The 18,392-nt window shown below is 35.5% G+C and overlaps 1 protein-coding gene across 1 annotated transcript in view; it reads left to right on the top strand.

Annotated features, from left to right (window-relative positions):
- Positions 1-18,392, top strand: part of GPC5 (glypican 5) — a 678,338-nt gene that overhangs the window by 393,907 nt on the left and 266,039 nt on the right. The window lies entirely within an intron of this gene.

Here is an 18,392-nt window from a genome sequence, read left to right as displayed (position 1 = left end):
ACCTTGCCTCAGGTGGCAAACATATCTAGAAAGAAGTTGCTATGGCCAATGTCGGGGAAGTCTCCACCTGTGCTCTCTTCTAAGATTCTTACAGTTTCATGTCTCACATTTAGGTCATTAATCCATTTTGAATTTATTTTTGTGTATGGTATAAGAAAGTGGTCCAGTTTCATTCTTTTGTATGTTGCTGTCCAGTTTTCCCAATATCCTTTGTAGAAGAGACTGTCCTTTTCCCTTTGGTTACTCTTGCCTACTTTGTCAAAGATTTGTTAATGGTATAGTTGTGGGTTCATTTCTGGGTTTTCTATTCTGTTCTATCAATCTATGTGTCTTTTTTTGTGCCATGCAATACTGTTTTATTACTGCAGCTTTGTAATATAACTTGAAGTCTGGAATTGTGATGCCTCCAGCTTTGCTTTTCTTTTTCAAGATTGCTTTAGCTATTTAGGGTGTATTGTGGTTCCATACAAATTTTAGGACTCTGTGAAATATACTGTTAATATTTTGATAGGGATTGTATTGAATGTGTGGATTGTTTTGGGTAGTAATGACATTTTAACAATATTTGTTCTTCCAATCCATGAGCATGGAATGTTTTTCCATTCTTTGTGTCTTCAGTTTCTTTTATCCGTGTTTATAGTTTTTAGAGTACAGGTCTCTCACCTCTTTGGTTAGGGTTATTCCTAGCTATTTTACTATTTTTGGTGTAATTGTGTATGGGATTGTTTTCTTAGTTACTCTTTTTGCTGCTTCATTATTAGTGTGGAAGTGCAATAGATTTCTGTGCATTGATTTTGTATCCTGTGAATTACTATAAAAGGATTTTCTTCATGTATTATGATCATGTGATTTCTTCTAATCCGTCAATATAATTAATTATACTAATTGGTTAATGCTAGCTACTTTTTATTCCTAGAATAAACCTAACTTAGGCATTACATATAATCCCTTTTGAACATTGCTGAAATCAATTTGTTAATATGTTTATGGAACTTTTGCATTTGTGGCTATGAATGGGACTGCCTTGAGGTTTTTAAATATGCCAAAAATTGGAATTAAAGTAGAAACAAGTTGCAATGTGTTATATACATGCAAAATAGAAAATGTTTCTTTAATTGTGAAATTCTCTATTTTTCCTAGTAAAAAAAAATTGTTTTATGTGAAATTTTAATACTACCTTGTAATTCTAAAGATTTATTGCACCTGCCTCACTAACAGTGGTCACAAAGTATGGTAAAGCTTAATACTTTCTTTCTTAACTCATACAGAACTTACCTGTTTTCTATATGTAGGGCTTCAGAGGACAGTGAAGCCGATTAAATTCCATTCTCCTCTACGTTTCCAAAAACAAAGATTCAGTTAAAATTCATTGGCATCTAAATTTATTGTCTTTCCATCTTCTCCTGACAAATGAATCAGGGACTCCAGTGTTACAAAATGGCTCAAGTTGATGACTGACGGCTTGCAGTTGACTTTGGCATGAGTGACTTCTAATGCTGGGATGTCTGAGACTACACACTTGGTCTTCACTCTTGGTCTGAGAAAGACATGTTTGAAATCCCACTCTGTTCTACCAATTCAGTTACACTTGTACTCGGCAGTGTGGACATAGCTCTGACAGAGAACTGATTTTTCCCAAGAAAGTCTAAAAGCACAAAAGCAATGTAAGATAAAACCTTTCCTCTTAAGAATACTGAAGATGTACTGGAGATAAATGATACCTATGTGAAACATTTTTAACGTGATGTAAAATAGTATGTGATCTCTTTCCAAAACAGATGAGATAGCAAACAAATATTTTAGAGTTCAGAAAAATGAAAGATTAGGTATAAGTGGTGGGATGTGAACTAGGATTTGTTGGATTTGTCTGAGAAGATAGATAAAAGAAGACAGTAGAGGTTGGATGGTTTGCTATAAATAACATTCCCTGTTATCCTCTCATTGTAAATTTTCTGAATCTTCAAAGGCAGACTATATTCAATAACTGATATGTTAAATGATTGCTATTATCTCAGCCCTGTTCCAGCCTTTACATGTGTTATCTCATTTAATCTTTGGAGAAACCCTGCAAAATAGCACTTACAGATGAAGAAGCTGAGGAACAGAGATCTCAAGGAAACTTGACAAAGGTCAGGCAAGTGCTGAGGGATAACAGAGAGTTGACCCAGGCATTTACTGAAATTCTGATGCTTTAAACTGTCATTATATTCCTGCTATGTGGTGATTATGAAAAAGAGAAGTGTGTTGTTGAAGGAGAATGAAAATGATAATCACAGATACCTCAAACCTAGAATGTTTCCACACTCACTCTATCAAAATCACCTGATAATGACCTTAAGACTTATATATATATATATATATATATATATATATATATATATATATGTGTGTGTGTGTGTGCGTGTGTATTAATTGAAGTATATTTTTCAACTTAATATTTTTCTGTGCCCATGAAGTTTGCTTAGAGTCCTTAACAGTTATCTAAATGTTTAGATTCTGATATCTGCTTAACCTATGTAGAGATTGGAGTCTGTTTGTAAGGAGATAAATGGGATAAAGCTAAGAAGGAAAAGGATAAAATGGCAAACTATGTGTTAATGGAAGTAGCACTTAATCCAGGTTTTGAACTGCTGAAGGATGAAGAAGTGAGAACTAAAGGAATGCATCCTATCACTCAGTCCTTCCCATGTGTGTTGTGAGAAGTTTAACATATTATGCCACTAACCCTCAAACTACCATTACATGAGAAAGAGCTACCACGTAGACCCCAGCAATCTAGATGTTCACTCACCATAGCCCTTACGTGTGTGTAAAAATCATATCATTAACAAAATGTGTCCTTTTTGCTTAATGTTCCATAGATACAAATTACAACTCAGTAGACCTTCATGGCCAATCCTAAATTAGAGTACAGTAACCAAAAGGAATTAAGAAATTACATGGATACCCCCATTTAAACTTAGTCAAATAATTAAGTTTTATCCTCAGATGTTAGATGCAGAGCTGAGACCAGAACTAGCTTCTTCTCACTCCAGATCCATGATGTATCTTTTTTCATATCTGTTTTTTTCTACTTTCTGCAAGTTGAGATGGATGGTTCATTTTGATCCGTAATCTTTTATTAAATTCTTAGGAATTACGACCAAAACTGTACAAAGTATCATAAGTTGCATAAAACCAATCTGCAGTGTAAGAGTCCTCCTGAGTAGAATCCAGTGTCCTAACACTCTTTGCCCATTATCAATATTTATAACTGTCAGTATCCCCCTTATTTGATTGCTGTTTCATTTCCATTTGATCAATCTTTCAATATTTCCAGAACCAATGTTTACAATCTTACATATAATATCTGGCATTCAACCTTCTATTTCTAAGACCATTTTTCCTAGTGGCTGAACCACTTTGAAAGAATCAATACGATGTAGTATGTTCTAGTGTTCTAACTGAGACTATTCTTTGGGACCACCTGGAATCATGGGCTAGGACAGAGTGCATTGGCTAGGTAAAACAGTAAGTGTTCAGCTATTATTTAATAAAATCAATGCAGTTAAAATCTTCAGGGAAGGGGTAAGACCGTATAAGTCTAATTCACTCTTCTCCATGCCTAAAACAGTATAATGCATGGTTATGTGCCATGAGAAAGGTTTCTGAAGAACATAAAATTAGGTTTGGAACCAATCCAATACAAATGAAATAAATGGATACAAAGAAAGAAAGATCAAGTTTTAATTGAATTGTGTTGTCGTGAAATATTGAAGGAAGGAAATTAGGACATTACGTTGAAGGAGGGACAAGGAGAAAGGACTGACAGGAACTTTCAGAAAGCATTTAAACACCAGACAGCATTTTAATTATAAGAGTATTATGAGACTCAGTACTTGTCATAGATTCATAGCAGTCTAATTTTGTCATGTGGGAAAGAGAAATGTGTTAGACTAAGTTTCTAATAGTATCTGAGGTACTTAGTAGTTTGTGTTGTTACATAAGTTACTTCAAGTCTTCTAAATTTTAGTTTCATTATCTCTAAAAATAGAGGACCTATTTACTGTACAGAGTGCTGTGAAAATAAAATACAGAAACACATTTTATTTTAAAAATTTTTTTTTAATGTTTATTTATTTTTGAGACAGAGAGAGACAGAGCATGAATGGGGGAAGGACAGAGAGAGAGGGAGACACAGAATCGGAAGCAGGCTCCAGGCTCTGAGCCATCAGCCCAGAGCCCGACGCGGGGCTCCAACTCACGGACTGCGAGATCGTGACCTGAGCTGAAGTCGGACGCTTAACCGACTGAGCCACCCAGGCGCCCCCAGAAACACATTTTAAAATGCCTTGCTCAGTGTTAAAGATATAGTCCATCTCCAATAAATGTTCATTTCTTTTCTCCTTCCCATTGTGTATTATTGAGATTATTTATCCAGCTGTGGCAGATCAAGTCTGGTATAAATATACCATGACCATACGTTTTTAAAATTCTTTTGCAAAAGAGGGGCACCTGGGTAGTTCAGTCAGTTAAGTGTCCAACTCTTGATTTTGACTCAGGTCATGATCTCATGGTTCATGAGTTTTAGCCCTGCACCGGACTCTGTGCTGACAGTGCGGAGCCTGCTTGGGATTCTCTCCCTCTGTCTGTGCCCCTTCCCCACTTGCTCACTCTCAGAATAAATAAATACACTTAAAATTATTTTAAATTATTTTGCAAGAAGGTTAGCTCCTTAGTATCTGGTAATAAAACTATATTTAATAGTTATTTTAAAATCTAATATCTATTAAGCTCTTTCTGTGTATATCAGATAGTCTGCACAACACATGTAATTCTCACAATGTTACTTTATGTTACCTGCTTTTGTAGATTTGATCATTACGTATAGGGAATTGGTGAAGAGGAGGGACTAAAAATAAAGTTTGTCTGATTCTGAAGCCCATGACCTTAACCACTGAATCATACTGCTCAATTGGTACTCGTCAATGGTGTTACATTTTCAAATTGTAGTTGTCAGATGTATTTGTTTGAAGGGACTGGGGGGCGGGGAGAATGAGTAGCAAGAGAGTGTGACATAGCTGGTGATTTATTTCACTCTGTTTCTAACTGTTTGAACTTGCCTAAACAATATTTTCAGTCTTATTTTCTGCAATATAAAATGGGATAAATATGCTTATTTCCAATGTTATTTTAGGACTAAATGAAATTAGATGTTTGTGCATTGTGTCAAAACACTTGTGCATGTATAGTGTATAGCATAACACTACTCCTGACAGAGTAAGAAAGAGAGAAAAAGAGTTGCTAGTTTTTATAGAGTGAAAATATTTGAATCATGATGCCTTATGATGACTGAAATAAAAACTGAAGCACTTGGTTTCAATTCCAGTAATAGCAAAGCTGAGGCTAAAACTTATGAACTCTGGGGAAAATATAAAAATAGCTATTTGAAGGCACAGGAAAATGATCAAAAGAAAGCAGAGACTAGAAGGGATTTTCCCCTTAAAGGAAGAGAATTGTGTGGGGGTGAGATTCATATATATAAGGCTTTTGTCAGAAAGCACTACCAGTTCACAGGGCATCAGGAGGCTAGAACTCAAACCAAAAGCCAGACTTAGTGGCTTGAAGAGTCAGATGACAGAGTTTTATTCTGGACATGCCTGGAACTGAGAGGGGAGTCAAACAAGGGAGGGAACCACAGAGGGAGCAAACCTCAAATCTGCATATAAACTCTTCTCAAATCTTTGGCTCTCTCTTGAACTGTGCTTACATGAGGGAGGCTACAAGCATCCCAGTGCAACAACAGCTGAAGGTTTGAAGAACTGAGTAGTGAGCTTAGCTGCTGTCCACCACAAGGGACACGGAGCTTAAAATCAGTCCAGCCAAGCTGACCGCTTGCCATAACGAAAAACAATGTTCTTCAGGGGAATATAACAGAATCCAGAGTTTATAATATATTTATAAAGTTTAGTTAAAATAACAAATACTTATTTATGTGCAAAGAAATATGAAAAATAATACCTAGAGTCAAGAGAAAAGACAGGTCATATTAAGCAAACCATAAAGTCTAGATGTCCACATGTGGCATGTGGCAGATAAGGACTTTAAGGTAGCTATAGTACATATGTTCAAGCACTTAGAGGAAAATATGTTTATATTGAGAGAGCTGATGTGAAACTGATATATGTGTGTGTGTATATATATGTACATATATATCTATAGATACATGTATGTATAGATATATATGTACACATATGCATATATGTAAATACATATACATACATATATCTATAGATATAGATATACATATATATATGTACATATATATATACACATATACATCACTAACTTGTTTTATAAAAATGAGAAATTGCTTCAAATCAAAAATTTAAATGGAAATATGAATGACATAGAATAACAAAAACAGTATTAAGAGTGATGCCTATGATTGAAGGACTTATACAGCCTGATATCAAAATTGAAATTAAAGCTAAAATATTCATGAAACAATGGAATTGGCATGAAAATGGATAAATAGGTTGCTGAAACAGAAGAGTAAGATCAAATAATTTTTAACAAAGTTGCCAAAGCAGCTCAGTTGGTAAAGGAAAGCATGGTCAACAAAGAGTTTTAAAACACTGTTCAACTGAATGTATTATTTGTGTGTGCATGTGTCTGTGTCACACAATACACAAAAATCAATTCATGATGGATCACACTTAAACATAAAGACCTACAATTCATGGCTTTTAAAAATATGCATATGTATAGATGAGGACGGATAGACACATACACATATTTTCTAGCTCTGTTGAGAATACCTAAGGACAATATCATATCAATAGCAATTGCTGTATCTGTTGCCCAGATTCTAGTTTTTAAATTATCATTCTCCAATAAAAGTAACCAGGATTCCTTGGAGAAATGGACACTTCCAGAATTGGGGCAGAAAAATTACAAAATGAGTCTAGAATGTCTTGTACTAGACACTCGATCTTAGCCAAAAGGCCAAGAAGGAATTGTCTTGTACTAGAAAGTAAAGAATTGCTGAAGAATGACAGAAACAGACATGGTAAAAGTACTTGAGATCCAGATGGAAGAACCTCCAAATAGTCAAATCTAGGGGCGCCTGGGTGGCGCAGTCGGTTAAGCGTCCGACTTCAGCCAGGTCACGATCTCGCGGTCCGTGAGTTCGAGCCCCGCGTCAGGCTCTGGGCTGATGGCTCGGAGCCTGGAGCCTGTTTCCGGTTCTGTGTCTCCCTCTCTCTCTGCCCCTCCCCCGTTCATGCTATGTCTCTCTCTGTCCCAAAAATAAATAAAAAACGTTGAAAAAAAAAATTAAAAAAAAAAAAAACAAATAGTCAAATCTAGTGCAGTCTGAGTATCAGAAACAAATAGGAATGGTAAAAGATCAAATCCATTTGAGGAGTGCGTGGGTGGCTCAGTTGGTTAAGCGGCTGACTTTGGCTCCGGTCATGATCTCACAGTTGTTGAGTTTGAGCCCTGTGTTGGGCTCAGTGCTGACAGCTGAGGGTCTGGAGTCTGCTTCAGATTCTGTGTCTCCCTCTCTGTCTGCTCTTCCTCTGCTCATGCTTTGTCTCTCTTTCTCAAAATTGAATAAACGTTAAAAAAAATGTTAAAACATCCATTTGATAAAATGGAAATCCATGAGTCCAAACTGATATAAATGAATAAATGAATGAATAAATTTATGAATAAATGGAAGAGAAGGAATAGTTCTTATTTTGCAATAGAATATCAACAAATAAATGTAGAGGAAATGAAGAGATTAAAACATCACTGTATTGTAGTTATCACACTAATAATTGATTCAGCCAAGAATTATCAATTTGTGCTACAACTAGCAGGTTAAATTTGATGAGGAGCATCATATCGGCATAGTATTAAAGCATTTATTAATAACAAAAAGAACAAAATAATCTTACAGTGGATAAATCCAGTGCAGCATCTCAGTCCAATCATAAATATTATCATCAGTCTTGTAATAAACTGATTTTATGTGCTTGCTGATTTGATACCTAGAAGAACACATATTACTTCTCTGGTGTTCTTACCAAAAGGATGTAAATTTACTCTACTCATGAAAAACAATAGTTGATCTCAACCTGAGGGGGCTTCTACCAAAGAAGTGGGAGGTATGCCTTTCCATTTTTTTTTCTTTTTCATTTGAGTATAGTTGGCACACAATATTACATGAGCTTCAGCTGTACAACATATGGTGATTCAACAATTCTATATGTGATGCTATGCTCACCCCAACTGTATCTGTCATCATGCAATGGTATTACAATACCATTGACTATATTCCCTATGCTGTACCTCTCTTTAAAAATTTTCAGGGGGAAAAAGACAAAGAAAATCTTGAGAAACTCTTAGTTTCCAGATTAAAGTAGACAATAGAGATACATCAAATAACACAGGATCCTGGATGAGGGAAAAAGAAAAGATATGGAAAAAGAAGGACATTATTGGGATATAATTATATTAATATTAAATTGTCTGATTTTGATCATTGTTGTATGGTTAACTAAGAGAATTCCTTTGTTCTTAGGAAATACACACAACAGGGTGTATGAGTGAGAGGGAAAGAATGAGAATGAGAAATCAAATGGAGAAAAATGGAAAGAATTCGTGAATCTTAAAATTATCTTAAAAGTCTTCAGATCATTTTTTTTGCAAATTTTCCATAAATTTGACATAACAATAGTTTGAAAATACAACTGCACCTCTAACTTTTTCTGTTACTGTTTACATCTTACTGGTTCGTTTGCGCTGAAGAATCCTATTAATCCCCATATTTAAAAATATATAAACTTACCTATTTAGAAAATCAAAGTTATTTTATATCCATTAAATAGAGGAAATTAGCTAAACTGCATTATGTCAGAAGGAATAAAAAGACTTTGATCATAAATGTTTTAGATCTACGACTTCCCAGTGCCTCAAGCACATCATGTACTAATGTCTTAACCTACTGTGATTATACAGCTTTGTAGTTTCTTTAAAGATTAAAACACATGCATTTGAACTGGTGGTGGAGTGATGGGGGAGGAAGCCAAATGGGAGAAAATACTAATTACTAAGAATGTACTTAAATATTGAATGTTACTATGTGCTCATGAGAAAAATATTGATAGCAAACATTATTTTAATGTAGTTAGAAAATATTGAATAGTGAGCAATATCATTATATAGGAAGTTCACGTTATTATTGACATTGGTATATTGTGTAGGAAATTGATACTATTATACCACCATCCAAGTAGTTGTTTCCCAGGAAATCACAACATTTTATACAGTTGACCTCCATCCCTTTTCCTTTAAACTTCCCAGTTTAAAACTACTGCTTTACATTAAATTTATGAACACTTTCTTCATCAGTAGTATAGCATATTTTCTTGCTTTCTGAAACAGGGACATATATTTAGTTTTGGTGCCACTACGGATTTACTTCAGGCCATATATATAAAAATACCTATTCTCCCCCAAATAAAGCCTTTCATGTTACTATTAACTGGTTTCAATTATAAATAAATACTGAGCAATTGACAGCCTATTTCCTTTTTTTACAGCAAATACATTTATAAAAACATGGCTCATCTTTAATCCTTAATTTATTTTGTAACACAAATGCTAATTTAATCTTAAGATAAATTTTAATGCTCTTTTAAATAGCATCCAAGATGTATCTTGAGGTTTGTTTTATGTTTTAAACAAAGAATCTTTTTTGTTGGTAGTTGCCACAATATTTACATTCACATTCTTTAGAATCCTTAGTTTGATGCAAGTGACAGATTTTTACTGACTGGGAAAAATACTCATATTCAGACCATGTTATTTACCCAAATATTTTCATTATGCTCAAAATAAAGAAATTTGCCAGTTAGATTGCTTGGTTTTCTGGAATAATTTGGCAAATATTTTGCCAAATTGAATAGTTTGCAGGTTTTAAACAATTGAAGGTTTTAAAAATTCTTATATCAGAAATTAAAACAGTACAATTTGACATTTGAAATAAAATGCACGTATTTCTCTTACTCCTGGGGTAAACGGAAACTTTTGTAAATTGTTTGCACCTGCCACAAATTTCTGAGAAATAGAATGAATGTCTAACTTACTATTTACTGGGAATCCCTATTTTAAGAGAACCTTGTCAAGATCCCATTCTATGGAAAGCAAAATTAACCAAAAACTTTTGATCTGATTGCCTTTCATGTGCAAGGCTCAATTATGGTTCTGTTATTGGGAATTAGGAAAGTTATTCCCTGAATGACAATAAGGGTCAAGATCACCTTTATGCTTGTTAGAGAAGATGCTCATCCAGAGACCTTTAGCTTAATGACCCAGCTTCTTTCTGTGTAAGTTACAGTCTGGGACCACGGCAGGAACTTTTGAAGCTTCATTAGCCTTTTAGGCCACAGGGGAAACATTAAATTGACAAAAAAAGGAAAGAAAGAAACAAAATTCTAAGTCAGTGGTCCCAAAGAGACCTGAATCAACAAACTCTTTTGGCTTTCCAGCATACCTCAGCCGTGGAATTCTACACTGAGGTGTGTTTGGTACATTCTGTGCAACTTCTGCTGTCATTTAATTTTTGCACCTGTCTAAAATCTGCTAAACAGTATTCCATGTTAATAACTTTTGTGTTGTTAGACGATTATTATGCCACACTCATTGCACTCTGAAGTAGAATCACCTTTGCTGCAAAGTGGAAGCTGGCTCTAAATAAGATGAGCAGGCAGTCAGGGATTATGAGTCTGAATCTCAAGAGAGAAATGAGAGACAAAACTATGAATTTGGATGTCATGATGGTAAGTGAAAAAATGACATGGATGAGGTCACCCTGGGAGAGTGTTTAGAGTCAGAAATCTAGAGAGCTGAAGATGTGACCTCTGAATCACCAAAGCAGAGCAGCAGGAGATGTGGTAGATGAACCTGGGTGAATAATGTGTGGAAACTAATACAGGACACATTCAACAGTGAAGTGACAATGGAGCAGAGCGGCCAATTATCAGACATATTTAAGAGTGTAGTTTAGTCTTGGCAAATTAGAAGATCAGTGGAGGCTCCAGAAGAGAAGCATCTCAGTGAACTGTGGATTAAACTGGATAGTCATGAAATGATGGATAGATATGCTTTCTCTTTTTTTAGGACATTTCATTAAAGAGCAATTTTAGGTTCACAACAAAATTAAGAGCAAGGTAGAGAGATTTCCCATGTAATCCCCCACTGTACACATACAGAACCTCCCCCATCATCAATATCCCCCCCACCAAAGTGGTGCATTTATATATTGATGAACCTACACTGACACATAATCACTTAAAGTCTGCAGGTTACCATAGGCTCATTCTTGGTGTTGTACATTCTCTGAATTCAGACAAGTGTATAATGACATCAATCTGCCACAATAGGATCATATGCAAGAGTTTCACTGCCCTAAAAATTCTGTGCTTTGCCTACTCATCCCTTCAACTCCCAAGCCCCAATCTCTGGCAACCACTGATCTTTTCACTGTGTCCATGCTTTTTGTTTTTTAACCTTTTCTGAAATATCCTGTAGCTATAATCATACAGTATGTAGTCTTCAGATTCTTTCACTTAGTAGTGTGCATTTAAGTTTGCTCCATGTCTTTTCATGGCTAGATAGTTCATTTTTCTTCAGCACTGAATGATATTCCATTGTTGGTATGCACCACAGTTTATTTTCTAGTTATCCATTCACCTACTGAATGATATCTTGATTACTTCCAAGTTTTGGCAGTTATGAATGAAGCTGGTATCCACATTCTCATACAGGTTTTTGTGTGGACATGTTTCCAACTTCTTGAGGTAAATACCAAGGAGTACAATTGCTAGATCATATGATGAGTCTGTTTAGTCTTGTCAGAAACTGCCAAACTGTCTACCAATGTGGTTGTACCATTTTGCATTCCCACCAGCAATGTGAGTGTTTCTGTTGTTGCCCATCCTACCCAGCATTTATCAGTGTTCTATACTTGGGCCATTCTCTCGGTATGTAGTGGTGATAAATAGGAGTTTAACAAATAGTTGTAATTATAGTCTGGTGGACTTTTATTTTAAGGATTTTTCTCTGAGAGAAAAGAGAAGGAAAGGTAAAGAGGGTTGGATTCATCTAGTATCCAATGGAATACCTGTCCTTGTCAAAACTTTGAAATTTTAACTTTCAAATTTGAGGATTAATAACAATTGAAAATGTGGTAGATAGCCACTACCCATATTTCCTGATGTCCCCTGCCATCCCACCTAGCCTGGACACTCCACAAGAATTCAGTGACTGACCCAGGATCCAATAACAAAAAGGAACTCTTAGTTCAGTGGGGACCTCAGGACCTGATGTAGGCTCTTGTATGATTGATGGCATACTATTGGCTTGCAGCCTCCTTGGGGAGCTTCCTGGGCTTAATTTGAAGCTAGCCTCTGTACACAGAGGTTAGAGACCAAAGAGGCAGACCACTCCAGAGTGGTCGGTGGCTGCTTAATAAGCAGCAAACTTATTTATGAAGCTTGTCTTGAGCACTCGCAGGGAGATTTCCTCATCCACCCACCAGAATCTTACATGTTGTATAGAGGCCTTAACTGGGTTTAGTCATGTACTGAATTCACATAGTCTCACCAACACATTTATATATCATGGCTGTGTCTGTGGAGCAGCTTTTGGGAGTAGGGAAGTCAAGCAGAACATACACTGCAAGAATGAGGAGGGGGTTGAGAGTCTCCAATATCCTAGGTCCATCTGGATGACCTCTTCCAGATAAATAATTTTAATAACATGCCACAGGAGTAAATTAGGTCAAAGGAGGCTGTGGGAGGGGCGCCTGGGTGGCTCAGTCGGTTAAGCGTCTGACTTCGGCTCAGGTCATGATCTCACGGTCCGAACCCCGCGTCGGGCTCTGTGCTGACAGCTCAGAGCCTGGAGCCCGTTTCAGATTCTGTCTCCCTTTCTCTCTGCCCCTCTCCCGTTCATGCTCTGTCTCTCTCTGTCTCAAAAATAAATAAACGTTAAAAAAAAAAAAAGGAGGCTGTGGGTTTTTGTTTCTTTGACTTATTTTTAAGGAAACAGAGGTTTATTTTTGTTTATAGATAGAAGAGAAGGATTGGGTAGAGATGTAAATGTTGAAATCAGGAAGAAATGGAGTGGGAGAAGAATCCAGGGTACATAGACGTAGATATTAGCGTAGGGTGGGGAGAAGACAGTCCTCTGGAACGGAAGAAAAGCCTGGGAATGAATATGGACAGTTGTTACATTGGTAGGTAGGAAGATGAAGAATTTCCTAGTCGAGACAGCAATTTTTCTATAAATGAGGAGACATTATCATCACTGTGAGTCAAGAAGCTTGAGGAGAATGGTAAATATTTTCTGTCCGTAATATGGGCTACTTGCTCTTTCCACAGGCCTCTTATTGAATAGAATTCAAGCTAGGGAGAGAGTGCTGGTATGTGTTTTATTCACTTAATTTTTAAAAAGGTATTTCAAGAGCAACCATGCTAATAGCAAGACATATAATACTTCACCATTTTTTCCATGCCTCTGTATATATATATACTCATAAAGTTATGAGTATATATGTATATTAAAGTATATAAAATATATAAAGTATATAAATATATATATTTATATATATAATATATAAAGTATATAAAATATATAAAGTATATTATTATGAAATATGCAAAACATCTCAACTTGTAATTTTAGTTATTGCATAATATTCAATAATATGCTTTTGCCAAATTGATTCAGTCATTCCCCTCTAAATGGATATAAACTTAAGTTAATTTTTTCCCCTACAAACAATATGCAATAAATAACAGTATACATCATTGTATACATATACTGGAATTTTTATAGAAATTGCTCAGATTTTATATTTACATTTATATTGCTTAGACTTTTGATATTTTAATACATGATTTTCCAAAAGATTCTAGCAATTTTCTCCCCCACTGACAATCCATGAAAACCCATTTTTTTTACGTCCAGATCAGCACCAAACATTATTACTTTCTGGCTCTTAGGGGTCGAGGGGACAGAAATGCTGGGAGATTGCTCCCTTTTTGTTTACATATGATTGAAAGTTAATAGACATTTCTTAAATATTATCAAGTGACTTTTTTTTGGAAAGGGTTTCCTGACTAAAGAGGAAATAGGCTGGTTCAAGCAACCCTTCAGCCTTCATGTACTGCTTTGGGAGGATAGTCTGGTTTTTCTGTTTAGAAAATAAGGCATATAAATTAGTCTAGGGCTGAAATTAGAGCTTTAGAAATGTGTGGCTACACAGTTATTTCCACCCATAGTTTGGGAATCTGTACCAAAATTGTGTATGTTTTGTTCCCTAGAGACTTAAAAATTCTGCCAGTTTATTAACCCTGCCTGTTATGATGGGTTAGGAGAGAGGAGGAGAAGCATAAGTCATCAGAAAAGGGTTGGCAATGATTTCTTTTGAAATGGTATGCGTTTAGTTTCATCAGGAGGAGAATTTACTGAAACAAGTTAAACACAATTCAGTGATAGTGAATAAAGTCTAATTTAGAGGTGATGGTAACTAAGTCCCTCTCTCATGGTCTGGAACTTGTTTTCCAATGTCTCTCCTTCTACATATTTCTTTCCCTATGAGCTAGCAATAGTGAATTATTCATGATTCCTGAAATCTGCCATACACATACGTGTCTTTCTGCAGTAGTTCAAGCCATTGAATTAGGAATGCCACAGGAAATCATATTCAACTGACAGGACTCTGCTCAATGGCAACTCTTTCCTGAAGTGTCTCTCAAGTTTTTGTAATTTATTCTCACTTTTATCAATTAGATACTGTATTTTGTATTATCACTATAGTTACACATCGCTGTCTCTCTTAGTAGATTTTAGGAGTGTTGAGATCAGAGTATTCGTCTTACTCATCTTTGTATTTGGCAGCCATTTGTATTATCTGACATCTAACTCAATGCATTGCACACAGAAGATTCTCAGTAACAGTTGAATGAGTGAAAGTGCGTGTGGATGATGGAGCAGGCTAGCTAAACCAGGTTAGGAAAGGTGGTGCTGTCAATGTCCACTGCTGGTTATAAATCCTGGGAACACTGTATTAAGGTCTTCAGGATATAATGAAGCTTGCAGTGGGGCAGAACACCCTTTCCAAAAACCTTCTGAGAATAAAATAGATAAGTAGATGATACAAACAAACTGTGAGACAAAATTGGGAAACCAACCTCATTTGTTTTCCTCCCCTGAAGTTCCTCACATTAGACCATGTGATTTCATATTTAAAGTATGTTTTCAATTCACAACATCCCATATATGCAGGTGGAAGAAGTTTACTTAATTTTTGTAATTTCTAATGCTAGTCACATAATGATTTATAGGTTCTTATTTTCATGCCTTTTAAAAGCATATTTAGATGCATTTTTAAATTTCGACCAATATCAACTATCAATTTAATTGTTAATTAACTGTAAAGTATTAATTTTAAACAACTGGTGCATATTTCTGAATTAAGAGTAAATACCATATTGGTTGGAAAAATTTCCACTGGAAACAGCATAATGTGAGTCCAGAGAAATGTGCCTCATTTTTAATGCTCTGGTAGTACACTCTCTTTTATAAATTCTTTCATGTCATAACTATAGATAAATCCCTGAGAACCAGAAAAAATGTGATCATAATATTTTGAATTGATTATTATCTACTACTTCTGGAATTGTAAAATATATGTATTTTTTATTTTTAAAGAAGTGTGAAAGCTAGTCTCTCCACAGATGTTAATACATACAGAACAATCCATATATGAATTCTGAAGGAGCCTGGAGGGAAGAGCTTTTTCACATAGACAGATGAATTAGGATACTTAGCTGACAGGGTCATCACTACATTTCTTATCGGAAAAATGGATTTCTACTGCAGGGCTGGAAAATATTAAAAAATCCTCAAGTAGGCTGTAGCATTCAATGAATCATGTCATAAATTGAATGGGAAGAGAATCTGAGCATGTCTTGCAGAATATGGAGTGAGAAGGTAGCCCACAACATCAGGCATGCTAGATAAAGAAAAATACCTTATGCCAGCAAAGAGAGCTTTTGGGCTTGAGGTAGAAAATTGAATGGTTACATTTAAGTGAGTACTTCAGTAGCATTTTACATAAAAAAATTCATCTGTTTTTTCAAAGTAATATACTATGCTAAATGCTGTGTATATCATCTAAATTATTTTGCCCCACTTAAAGGTTATGGATAGAAATTCTATCACTGTAGAAGGAGTCAGCTTTAACCAGGTAGCCAATGCATAATACTAATGATATTTACTCTTGGCAGAAATAACCAAAAAAAGCATTGAATTTATACTAGTAATTTAGAGTAGCTTAGAAAACCAAATGGAGGATGGAAGGAAGGAAGGAAGGAAGGAAGGAAGGAAGGAAGGAAGGACAGACAGTGGATTGTCTCAAGTAGAGCAAACATAAATACAATGGACAATTGATTTCAATGACTTTTTGAACACACGGGCAGACTGAGGTTCTATTCAGTTTGTCAAGATCTACTCTCTTTTGGGGATATTCTGGTGCCCATTGGATTTAGTGATTCATTGTCTTTAAGGCACAAAGAAGTTTCAGTTTGCTAGGGAAGATGAACCATTTTGAAGGAACAGTTTGAACTTTGATTCCATCCTTTCATTCTGTGTGAACATTCTCTTAGATATAGTGCAAGAATTTTCCCACACTCTGATTTTTGTGCATGCTGTATATCTTCAAGCCTTTAAGAATCAGATCACATTCCAATATTCTAAAAGGGTTTCTTCTCTAGTTTAGAAATATTTGAGTTTAGAGCAAAGGAATGTGAATATATTTAGAAATAAGGAATTCATTTTACATTTGTCTGGTTGGTGGTATAAAGGAAATAAAGAGGAAGTAAAGATTGTAAACATAGAAACATTTTATTTCAAAATGCTCTTATTTAAACATTTTATTTTTGACTGAACTGTTTAAAAATTCCATGATTTACATTATATCACTGCCAATAGCGAATGCTGTTTTGTTTAAAGGAAACTCATGAGGCAACTATGATTCATAAGAATGATATTTATTTTATATTCTCAGTGACAACCTTTATTTTAATTTTATTCATATTGCTCAAAATTTTCAAAGTATCTGAGCTGAGGTTGATATGAAAGTTGATGACATATTGATGAACTTTAAAATTCTACTTATCTTTCAGGATGCATTTTGATTCATTTTATTATCTGGATAAATGGACTCCATCAATGACTTTTACATGAAAGTAGATTAACATAATGTGAATTGTATCATCTTGTGTCAATTAATACTTTTGTATTAGTAGCCATGTTATTTTGTTTGGCAGTATTTCTTTTTTTAAAAAAAATTTTTAAATAATTTTTTAATAAAAAATTTTTTTTTAATGTTCATTTATTTCTGAGACAGAGACAGAGCATGAATGGGGGAAGGACAGAGAGAGAGGGAGACACAGAATCAGAAGCAGGCTTCAGGCTCTGAGCTGTCAGCACAGAGCCCGATGCGGGGCCTGAACCCACAAACCGCGAGATCATGATCTGAGCCGAAGTCAGCTGCTCAACCAACTGAGCCACCCAGACACCCCTTTTTAAAACATTTTTTAAAACGTTTTTATTACTTAATTGAGAGAGAGAGAGAGTAAGTGGGGGAGGGACAGAGAGAGAGGAAGATACAGAATCCAAAGCAGGCTTCAGGCTCTGAGCTGTCAGCACAGAGCCCAACACGGGACTCAGACTCACAAACCACGAGATCATGACCTGAGCCAAAGCTGGACACTTGACCAACTGAGCCACCCGGGCGCCCCTGTTTGGCAGTATTTCAATGACTGTTTTACTTTGTGATCTATTTCTTTTGATATTTTTAAGGTTTTATTTGAATAGGAAACATAAATCTACTGTAGTCATTATTGTTGATTGGCTGTGTAGTTCATAATTTTAGTATTAAATTCCAATATGTATTGAACAACTGTTTTGTGTAAAGCTCTATGCTCTACACCAGAAGAAACATAAAAAGTGATTATTAGTCATCTTGATCCTTCTGGGTATTTATAGTCAACATGTTGGAAGGACAAATATATACACAAAACTGTAAATATGCCAAAATATCCAAGTGTGATAATATATAAGAATTTATGATAGGTTCATGAGGAAGGGAGAATGCATTGGCTGAAATGATACGTAAAAGATGAGTCATTGCAAGTTGGCCATGGAAGGAGTCACACAGGACATTATGTGAAGGGGAAAGTCACATAGGACATCTGCTTTAGAATTACAGGAAGAGAGAGGAATATGAAAACCTGCCCTGGAATGTGCAGGTACGTCATGTGTTTTGGGAATGGCAAACAGACTGATAT

The sequence above is a fragment of the Neofelis nebulosa genome, chromosome 1, assembly GCF_028018385.1.
Source record: "Neofelis nebulosa isolate mNeoNeb1 chromosome 1, mNeoNeb1.pri, whole genome shotgun sequence".
Taxonomy (NCBI): Eukaryota; Metazoa; Chordata; class Mammalia; order Carnivora; family Felidae; genus Neofelis; species Neofelis nebulosa.
This window is presented reverse-complemented; position numbering and strand designations above follow the sequence as displayed.